This window comes from Vicia villosa, linkage group LG4 (genome assembly GCF_029867415.1).
Source record: "Vicia villosa cultivar HV-30 ecotype Madison, WI linkage group LG4, Vvil1.0, whole genome shotgun sequence".
Lineage (NCBI taxonomy): Eukaryota > Viridiplantae > Streptophyta > Magnoliopsida > Fabales > Fabaceae > Vicia > Vicia villosa.
In genome coordinates this window covers 93029176-93040186 of record NC_081183.1, presented here as the reverse complement: position 1 = coordinate 93040186, position 11011 = coordinate 93029176, and the positions used below count along the sequence as shown (strand labels likewise).

The 11011-nt window shown below is 38.3% G+C and overlaps 2 long non-coding RNA genes across 7 annotated transcripts; both read right to left on the bottom strand.

Moving 5' to 3' along the window:
* Positions 1-5626: 5626 nt before the first annotated feature.
* LOC131599354 (uncharacterized) lies at positions 5627-6619 on the bottom strand. Its single transcript, XR_009282722.1, has 3 exons — positions 6559-6619; positions 6004-6054; positions 5627-5868 (listed from the first exon to the last, which is right to left on the bottom strand). It is a non-coding gene; the product is annotated as an uncharacterized LOC131599354 (long non-coding RNA).
* Positions 6620-6622: 3 nt separating this feature from the next.
* LOC131599351 (uncharacterized) lies at positions 6623-9654 on the bottom strand. 6 transcript variants are annotated; one of them, XR_009282721.1, is made up of 8 exons: positions 9272-9654; positions 9054-9199; positions 8799-8889; positions 8048-8514; positions 7830-7965; positions 7552-7726; positions 7286-7454; positions 6623-6802 (listed from the first exon to the last, which is right to left on the bottom strand). It is a non-coding gene; the product is annotated as an uncharacterized LOC131599351 (long non-coding RNA). The 6 variants fall into 6 exon arrangements; XR_009282717.1 differs by having other exon boundaries at positions 6626-6802; positions 8048-8411; XR_009282720.1 differs by having other exon boundaries at positions 6626-6802; positions 8048-8411; positions 9054-9225; positions 9346-9654.
* Between the last annotated feature and the right edge of the window lie 1357 nt (positions 9655-11011).

Sequence of the window (11011 nt, the reverse complement as noted above, 5' to 3'; positions counted from 1 at the left end):
TTTTGGTGAAAATTCAGGAAAAATGAATGCTAAGAAGCCTATTGTCCACCTCACCGTCTCAGTGCCTGACATCAAGAAATTGAAAAATATAAGGGATAAGATGTCATCAACTGCTTTGAACAGGTTTGAAGGCCGTTATGGAGATATTTTGGACTTGCTCAAGGTTAAGGTTCAAGAAGAAGCAGTCACCGCTTTGATCCAGTTTTATGATCCGCCGCTCAAATGTTTCACTTTTCAGGATTTTCAGTTGACTCCTACTTTGGAGGAGATGGATGCTATGCTTGGGTTTTCAAGAATTAAAAAAGTATTTTATACAGGTGCTGGAAAAAGGGCTGAAATGTCTGATTTAGCCAAAGCTTTGGAAGTGCCCGTTGCGGATTTAGAAGCTAATCACAAAACCGATGGAGGAATACAAGGAATTAAAAGAACTTATTTGGAAGCTCAAGCTATGTCTTATGCTCAAAAGAAACAATGGGACATTTGCGGGCATTTTTTGACTCTTTTAATTTTTGGTATTATTCTACTGCCTAATAAGGCAGAATATGTTGATGATGCTGCTATTCATGTCTTCACCTCCTTCAGAAATTCAAATGAGGATCCAACTCCTACTATCCTTGCTAATATTTACTATACTATCCATGATCGGTATGAAAAGAAAAGGGGAGCGATATCTTGTTGTCTTCATTTACTGTACTCTTGGTTGACTTCTCACCTTTACAAGGCTAGCTATTTAATCAAAGATTTGACTAGGCATGAATGGTCTCAAAAGCTAAGAGCTCTCAATGCGGATTCTATCTTCTGGTTTGCAAGGAAATTAAATTCTGAAAGAATTATTTATAAATGTGGAGAATTTAATAATGTGCCTTTAATGGGAACTTTGGGTTGTATTAATTATAATCCCGTGCTTGCATTGCGCCAATTGGGTCATTCTATGGATTGTGAGCCTTCCGATCAACAAGTGGAAGGATTAATTTTGCATGATAATAGGAAAGGAGAACCAAGAACATTAAAGAAAGTAATTCAAGCTTGGAAGCATGTTCAAACAAAGAACTATGAACCGAAGAATATTGTTGCTAAAGAACCTTACACTAGATGGGTTCAAGAGAGAGTTGGAAAGATTTTGCTACCTTTTGTTGTGGATCCCACGTACAAGCCCGATTCTCCTAATCCTATTTCTCTATCCATCGAAGAGATAGAAGGAATCAAGGCTGCCCTAGAGGCATCCCGTAAGGAAAAGGAAAAATTAGAGCTTGACATACATCAACTTTCCAACGAAAAAAGCCAACTACGCTTCGATCTTAAGGAAAAGAACCAAGAGCTTCAAGCTGCTAAGGAAGAGAATGATAGACAAAGGAATAAAAGAAAGCGAGCAACCGAAGGAGTTCTAAGTGCTAATTTTAATCTAGAAGCACATAATGAGAGGTTGGCACAAGCGGATATAGAAATTGCAAGGTGGAGAAGGCGTTATGAAAAGGCTTCCCATGAGAAAGCGGAATCCGAGAAAAATCTAGAAGCTGTGGTCTTCGAATTAACAGATAGAACTAAAGATCAAGAGGTGGAAATAAGGGATTTAAAATTTGATCTTCAAGAAGCCCGCAATTCTGGACAAGAAGAACGCACAAGAAGATTGGCCGCGGAAGAAGCACTTTTACAGCGCACCGATGAGCGTCATAGAGCACTTCAGGCTTTGGCTTTGCTTAGGCAATTATTACTAAGGCAAAAAGAGTTGTGAGATGCTGCAAGGGATGAAAGGGATTATTGGGAGAGACAATACACAATTGTTTCTACAGCTTATGAGCACGTGAGTATGGTTCCTAAGATGCTTAAAGACTATGAGAAATGTCGTGACAATTATGACAAGTTGGTCTATTTGTGCAATGATTTAATCCTAGACATTCCAAAGAGCTTAGCAAAGGCGGAATCATCTCTTATTATCCTTCCTGAAGAAGTCAAAGAATTCATGAAGCTTTGTAGGGACATGGTGGACAAATTCAAGGAGGACATGCATAGGCGTTCTTAGTCATTTATAGCTTTATTTTATTTGAAAGTTTAATTTCTTTGATTGTTTATTTCTTTTCACAAAGTTGAACAATTTTAATTTGTACTTTCTTTTAAATTAATAAAGTGTGTTTATTTCCGTATTATTCGATTTCTTTGCAATTTTTCACCAAAAAGGATTATTCAAAAAAAAGGGTTCCTACTAAAAAAGAAAAAAAAACAAAAAAAGAAATAATAGATATATATATATATATATATATATATATATATATATATATATATATATATATACGTACATGTTAATATATAAATATATATAAATATGTTATAATAACAATGTGGATAAGACATGAGCATAGCATTTGCATATCATTCATAGCACGCGTAGCATTGCATTTCTTTTCAAAACATTAAAAGGAAAACTGTCTTCATCTCCAGTCACGCCATTGCAACCCGATCACTCATCCAGACCAGAGCTTAGAAGAAGAAAGCAATGGAACAACTAGAGCAGAACCAAGCCGCCCTTCGCGAAGAAATGACCCAACTGAAAGGCACCGTTGAGGACCTCAAGGGAGGAATGGCCCAAATGCTGAGTTTTATGAAAGACCTCAAGGATAGACAAGATAAGGCTAAGGAGGTTCAGGATCAGTATGAGGAGATACCTCAGGATGGCAACCCATTGTTAGGGTATGTTCGAGGCCATAACCCTCATAAAACCAATGCTCCCGCATCTAAAAGGGTCATTACGACCCATGAAGAGGGAGAGGCTTCTCGAGAAGGGTTTATTCCTACTGCTCAGAAAGAAGGGACGTCTCGCACAGTTCGCATTCCTATCAACAATCCGCTTAGGGATGAGGACTACTTGGATCTACAGTATGGGGACACTAATGACACAGATCAAGTCCCTCAACCAAAGCTGACCTCTGCTGATTCTGGGGAGAATTCTAAGGAGAGTGGACAAATCAGGGCATTAGAAGAGAGACTGAAAGCTGTAGAAGGATATGATGCTTTCGACGTAGACACTTTTGAAATGAGTTTAGTCCCGGACCTGACAATTCCACACAAATTCAAAGTCCCCGACTTTGAAAAATACAAGGAACTCTCTTGTCTGAGGAGTCACTTGCGCATGTATGTGCGAAAAATGGCTGCTTATGCTCATGATCAAAAGCTGATGATGCATTTTTTCCAAGATAGCTTGAGTGGAGCATCGGATGACTGGTATATGCAATTAGAGAAGTCTCATATCCGAAGTTGGACCGACCTCGCTAATACGTTCCTAAAGCAATATAAATACAATTTGGACATGGCACCCGATCGGATGCAACTCCAAAATTTGTCACAAAAGAAAGAAGAATCGTTCAAGGAGTATGCACAGAGGTGGAGGGAAATGGCTTCCCGAGTCCAACCTCCCCTGTTGGAGAAAGAACTCGTAAAAATGTTTATGGCTACATTACAAGGGCCATACTACGATAAAATGGTAGGGAGTGTGTCCTCAGGGTTTTCAGATTTAGTGGTCATTGGTGAAAGGATAGAAGACGGAATTAAGAGCGGGAAAATACAAGGAGCATCATCTAACTCTTATCACTCAAAGAGGCCCATCTCAACCTTCGCTAAAAAGAAGGAAGGGGAGACCAACGCGGTAGTGCATCAAGAACCTAGACCTCCTATGTCCTACCCACCTCAACAAAGCAGATTCCAAGGTCCTCCGAGGAAGTTTGATCCTCTACCCATTTCCAAAAGCGAAATACTAAAGTACTTGCTGAACGAGCAACTGGTAGAACTCAGGCCTATGGCACCTCCACCTCCCGGAAAAGCTGCCCCTAATTTCAGGGCTAATGAAAGGTGTGAATTTCACGACAACTCTCCCGGACATACATTGGAAAAGTGTTTGGCATTTAGACACAAGGTTCAAGACCTAATAGAGTCAGGGGCTATTGCTTTTGACAAACCTAACATAAAGACAAACCCTATGCCTCGCCATGATGGCACAATCAATGCAATAGAGGTGGTCACTGAGCAAGAGTTTGTTCAACAACGGAACTCCCCCATAGATACCCTTAAGAGGTATCTACTTGCAAAGGGGTTTATCCTCGAACATAACGAAGCCTTTAAGACAACCCTGCAAAGACTGGTCGATCAAGGGGTGGTTCGGTTTAGGGAATATCTGGAAGAGGAATATGTGGCCATGCTGGAGAGGAATGAACCATTGATAATACCTAGGCAAGGGGGAAGGAAGACATTAATCATTCCCTGCGCCAAATCACCATTGCTGATACCTACACAGGTGCACACTAGGATTATCCCGGTCAGAGACCCATACCCTATAGACAAAATGAAAGCAGTCCCTTGGGAATATGAGTCTAATACCGACGTGACAAACATCGTTGGGCCTGGGGGCATGACTCGTAGTGGCCGCATATTCAATACTGCAAAACCAAACCGGAACCTGGCACAAGCAAGTGATCAAACTACTGTGGTCCCTACTGAAAAGAGCACATCCAAAGACAAAGAGGCCACTAGCAAAGATGCTGAAGAGTTCTTGGCATTGATCAAGAAAAGTGATTATAAGGTGGTGGACCAGTTACACCAAACTCCGTCCAGGATATCACTCCTCTCGCTGCTGATACATTCAGAAAAACACCGAGACACCTTGATGAAGATCTTGAGCGCTGCCCATGTGACTAAAGACATCACTGTAAATCAATTTGATGGAATGGTGGCTAATCTTACTGCTGGGGCATGCTTAAGTTTCAGTGAACACGAGTTGCCCTCACAAGGGAAGGAGCATAACAAAGCCCTGCATATCTCCATGCAATGTGGAAAAGCTCATATGTCTAGAGTACTGATCGACACAGGGTCTTCATTAAATGTGATGCCAAAGGCCACCTTAGACAAGATAGATTTGGAAGGACTGATAATAAGACCAAGCCGTATGGTGGTCAAGGCCTTCGATGGATCGCAAAGCCCGGTATTCGGGGAGGTGGACCTTCCTGTGGTAATAGGCCCCCATACATTCTGCATCAATTTCCAAGTAATGGAGATTGAACCTGCGTATACCTGCTTATTGGGACGTCCTTGAATCCATGCTGCTGGGGCAGTTACCTCCACTCTGCATCAAAAGATGAAATTTATAGATGGGAACACTACAGGAAAAAAGGCCTCCTGCCACGCCCAGAAAACCGAGGCTATATGCAAAACAACCGTGGCGTAACGCTGAGGCCACGGTTTGGCCACAGAAATCCAACTGTGGAGTATACGGCCGTGGCCTAAAGTAAAGTCCACGGTTTTTTGGTATAGACCACGCCTTTTTTACAACCGAGGCTTTTTTAGGCCACGGTTTAGGTAGCTTGATTAAGGCCGCGGTTTGTATTTGCCATGACTTAAAAACTGTGGCTATATGGTAAAGCCACAGTTTCATTTTAACGTTTACGACACAGTATTAGCCACAGTTCTGTTATGACCACAGATTTAAAACCGTGATTATATGTCAAAATTAAAATCTAATTATACAATAAAACATTAAGCCACAAATTCAAAACAAAAGCGATAAATCTACATCAAGTGACGCTATTGATGACTAATAAGTCTCAAAAATATAAATAAGTTTTGAATTTCCATTGTATTAATCAAACTTTTGTTTTACAGGGTACAATTTATCATAGAAACTCAACTCGAGCATCATATTCACTTATTAGTAAAATATGAGTCATATCTAACCAAAATTAATAAAAAAGACGGTGTTGTAGTGCTTCTCTTCAGTTCTTTGAATGCCGGAGACGGTCCTTTACTGAATGTGTCTTGACTGATGTGGATGATCTCTCTACAAAAGTGTAAAAAGTTTTTGGACACCATTCAGATATAGCAACTTCACTATATAACAAAGATTAAAATGTATTAGCGATAGCTTTATTTCAAGAAGGATTTTGAAGAAAAATTCCACGTGTAGATGAAAAAATGATAAAGGCTAACTATAAAAGATATATTTATAGAAAGGAAGCAATTTACCTCTTTGAATTCAGTCATGGCCAAAAAGAGGACATTTCGCATGGTATGGTACTGTTAAGTTATTAAAGTTAGAGAAAATCAATATAAAAAAATGCAAATGTAACCCCACTGTGAATAAATAAAACCAGTATCATAAAATGTAGCTCTTTTATTAGTATTCCAATTATAACTATATAAGAAAAGGTATCAATAACGAGATAAGGGAAAACCACAACTCCCTCCATTCAAAAACTTTGGTTGTGTAAGCATTTTAGTTTTGTTTCAAGACTTTAGGTATTTTGAAAAACCTCAAAGCTTTAACTGGTAACAATCCTAATGATGCTGTCAGGAATCTAAGAGCAGCAGCTAACATAATTGTATAGGTGACTCATGCCTTTAAAATTGAAAAAGTTGACAGTATGATTCTTAACATGTGTGCCCTAACCTTAAAGGACCAAAAATCGAGGATAACAGAACAAATATGTCATTTGTATGGTATTACTAATAGACCAATCAATACATAACTTGGATCCTGGAAGTTTTCAGTATAAACTTCATAAGGAGAAATGGAGTTACCAAAAGCATATTCATTCTTTTGTCCCATCTCCGAAATCCATGACGAAAAAAATAAAGAGCCTGTAATGTCAAAAGCGAACTGAGCTAGCATTCCATGATTAAGCTTTAGAAATTAGAAAGCAGAATCATCAACTACCTGAAAGGGAAGAAGAATATCTAGAAGTCCAAATTTCCATAATAACCTCAAAGAAGCTTCACCAGATCCATATGCTAGCATATAATTCATTTCCATCAGAAGCCTACCCTAAAAGGCAAAAACAGTTAAGGAAGGACACCTAAGCTGCATAATATTATTGTCTATGTAAAGAATAAAGCAGAGAGAAGAAATAACATTTTAAATACCTTATCAAGTCTTAATACTGAATATAAAAGATTTTAATAGAACGGGAAGTTTCACTTGAAAATTGAAAAAGGATGTATAAGTTGACAATATGATTCAATTCCTAGATTGAAAAAGGTTCAAAATGAAAACAAGCAGAGGATACTATTCACATACTGGTTTTTAGAGTAAGATCCAAAGGAGCCTTCTTGCCAGGTATATGACACTTAGAGAAGGAATAACATTTTAAATACCTTATCAAGTCTTAATACTGAATATAAAAGATTTTAATAGAACGGGCAGTTTCACTTGAAAATTGAAAAAGGATGTATAAGTTGACAGTATGATTCAATTCCTAGATTGTAAAAGGTTCAAAATGAAAACAAGCAGAGGATACTATTCACATACTGGTTTTTAGAGTAAGATCCAAAGGAGCCTTCTTGCCAGGTATATGACACTTAGAGAAGGAACTTCCTGCAATGGTTAGCGCTGAATCTCCGTGTCTTTGAGATGAATCAGTAGCTACTCCATTATCATCATGTGGTTCAAATGAGGCTAGCCCTTTCAATGCTTTTCCCTATAAATTTTGAGGAATTAACAAATTCATGATATATCCTACAACATTCAAAATGAACATAAAATGAGGAAAAGAGGTTGGTTGCTTCATCTTATACCATGTCAATAACTGCTCTTCCAGAAGATCTATCAATTGAAAGGTCAACAACACTAAGAAAACTAAAGCAAAATCAAATTGAGGCAGCAGATTTCTCAAATTGAAAGATCTATCAACATTAATAGCTGCTCATACTATCTTTTGTAACCTCTCTTGAGGCAGCAGATTTCTCAAAGCTGAAATCAAATTGAGAACAAAATTGAATGAAGATAACATCAATAATTGAATGAAGATAACAACTGAATAAAGTAAATAACAACATTGAGCATGTATACTAACCTTTACATTTTCCTTCCCAGGCGCAACTCTAAACCTCGGCTTCTTGGCAGAAAATACATCATCAAGTCGTGTGTCATTGTATCTCGGGGCCTTAAACAATCCTGGTTTTTTAAATCTATTACTCACCTCAGCAGCTCTACAAACATAAAGTGACAAATCAAGTAAATCCTCAGCAAACTATAAAACAATGAATTGAGTAAGAAGCTATTGAAACTAACTTCGAGGAACCAGCCGAGGTCGACGATTCATCAGTATAGTCCACAAAAATCTCCCGCTTCAACAAGAACCAAATAGCAAAAAGTCCAATTCACATGCAGAAGTTTGAAAAACAAAACACAAAGGCAACAACAACCAACAATAGTATAATTTCACAGTTGAAAAGCATACAGAGGAAGGCAGAAGAGGAGAAAGCAGAATTGCAAAAGGTCAAAAGACCAAGTACCGAACCTGAACATATTCGGAGAAATTCTCATCTCCGTTGGAAATATATTTCGTTCTGCTCTGATTTCAAGATGTTGTTCTCGTACATGATGCCTTATCCCCTTTAAATTGCCATTAGTGATGCTTGTTCATTAGCTTTACCTGTAAGAAATATTTGCAGCCAAATGAGATGAATTCCAAACAGCTTCTATAACAAATTTGACTTAATTATTGCCGTTCCATCCAAAGATCCAGTAGCAAGAATCTGCGTGAAGTATTATCATGGCAGGGTTAAACTAAAGTAGATAACAAATCCGGATTCTCATCAAAATATTAATCATACGTACACTGGTGTCCCATGGATCGTAGGATACTGATGTAATAGATCCATACCATTTTCAAGACCCACATATCAGAATATAACAAGTGCAAATTTGAGAAATCGAAACTAGTTAATAATTCATATTTGATAAGAACTAGTTAATAAATAAAAACAATGAAATGAGAAGCTACTTCACAATCACAAGAAACAGTTTTTAGTATTGTTACCTCGAGAACACCGTGTTCATCCTGTACTTTTCGGGATCTAACAATGTTGCTACAACTCTTTTCCGATTTTCAATACCTTCGAATCAAAACCCTAAAGAAGAAAATCAAAACATAATCACTAGCAGCAATGGCTTCCACCAAAATGATAGTTCTCGCAACAACGGAAAATGATAGTTCTAGAAATGATTTAAATAAAAATATAAACAAATATAAAACTATTGAATCAAATAGAAAGTGTTGGATAATAAATCTTACATTGGAAGATAGGTATCAGTAAGAATGCAAACCCCTTTGTTCAGCTAGCAGCTCAGCAGGAGGTTCTTCTCCACGAACCTTAGCTCAATCAATTGCATCCTTTTTCCTAGATTCAGCTCGCTCCCATAAATTACAAAGCATTCAACCTGAAGATCTCCCATACATTACAAATCTGTTAAAACGAAATAGTAAATTAGAATGAACAAAATATGATCTACCATCTTTGGAGCACCGACGAGAAACGGAAGAGATTGAGGATCCGTAAGGCGGTCCCACAAACTCTTATCATTACCAATCTTCCGGAGAGAACCGCGACTCCTCTTCAAAACCCTAGCATGGACGTCATTCTCGAAACCAAAATCACTGGGTAGTGGTTCGACATCCGCTGAATCATCGACGGTGTCAGTGGCCTTGACGATGTAACAGGGTACTAGCGGGAGAGGAAGGTTCCCCAAATCTGGCAATGGTAAGAGATAAGAAGAGATTCGGTGGAGGAGGTGAGTGAGGATCTTGGATTTTAGGGTTTGATTCGGTGGAGGAGGTGAGGTTGAATTTAGGGTTTGGAACAAGAAATCTGAATTGTCAAATGAGAGGTTTTTGATTGAAAATTATCTTTTAGGGTTTAGAAGAATAAAATTAGGTTATACTATGACACCTTATTATATTTACTTTTTCAATTTTTTATTTTTTTTAATCTAAAAAAATTAGAAAAAAATAATAATTATGAGAGGGAAACTAAAAATAAAAAGAGGGAAATTTTGGCGGGTTATATTTTTTTGGGCTTGAGCCACAGTTTGAAGTGAAAATTATAAGGCCACGGTTTTTCTTTGAGGCTTAAAATATCTTCAGTTTCTTAACCGTGGCAATTGAAGTAAAGGCCACAGTTTCATACTCCGGATTCAGTATTTTTTAACATAATTCTACGCTTTGAAAACCCTGGCCAAATCATATATGTGGCCACAGTTTCTGAGCTGTGGAAAATTTTAGCGTGGCCGTAGGCCAAATTTCTAGTAGTGGAACTCTATAGTAACCGTCAATGGGGAGGAGGACATATTTGTCAGCAATCTAGACTCATACCGATACATTGAGGCTGGAGAAAAAGCATTAGAAACTTCATTCCAAGCGCTAGAGATTGCCACTGCTGTCACGCTACCAATTGAGAAAATGCGAAGGGCGGTGACATCCTGGAGAGACCTGCAAGACACAAGGATGGAAGGCTGGGGCAAGGTTCCAGAAGTGCAAGAGAAAAGAGATCGTCTGGTGTTAGGATGCCAGCCAACAAAGAAGGCTGCAAAGGAAGAACAACGATTCCCTCCGATTGCACAAACTTTTGTCACAGGTGGATATGAGCATGTATCCATGATATCCAGCATGGAGGGTACGTCCAACTTCATCAGGATGATCAGACCAGGAGAACAACTTCAAAACTGGACAAGCCTAGAGATACCGGAGATAGTTTATGTTTCAAAGTAATTTGTTTTGCCGTGTGTTTTATTTCCCTTTCAATTAATAATAAAAAAAGAAACGTCGCTCATGCCTCGCCCAGAGCATAGAGTTGGTTTGTAAGGGCCCCATTTACTTTCAAAGTTGAGTTTATTAATAAAATTGTCGTTTGCATTTGGTATTGAAAACTCTATCTCGTTCTTGCATTCACTTTCTCGAAATGACAAATAACATTCTTGCATAAAAAAAAACACAATCATAATTGCATACTAAAAACAAAAAACATAAACTTGTGCAGATCACCTTCTAACACTACCGATAATAATACTGCTGAAACTCTATACAAACTCGAGGCTCTCGCTAATCAGTCTGAGGAAGAGGATGAGGAAGACGATGAACTTCCAGAAGAATTGTCAAGGCTAATGGACAAAGAATCCAAAAGCATGCTCCCTCCTCAAGAGGCCATTGAAATCATAAATTTGGGTACAGACGCAGAGCCCAAGAACATCAAGATT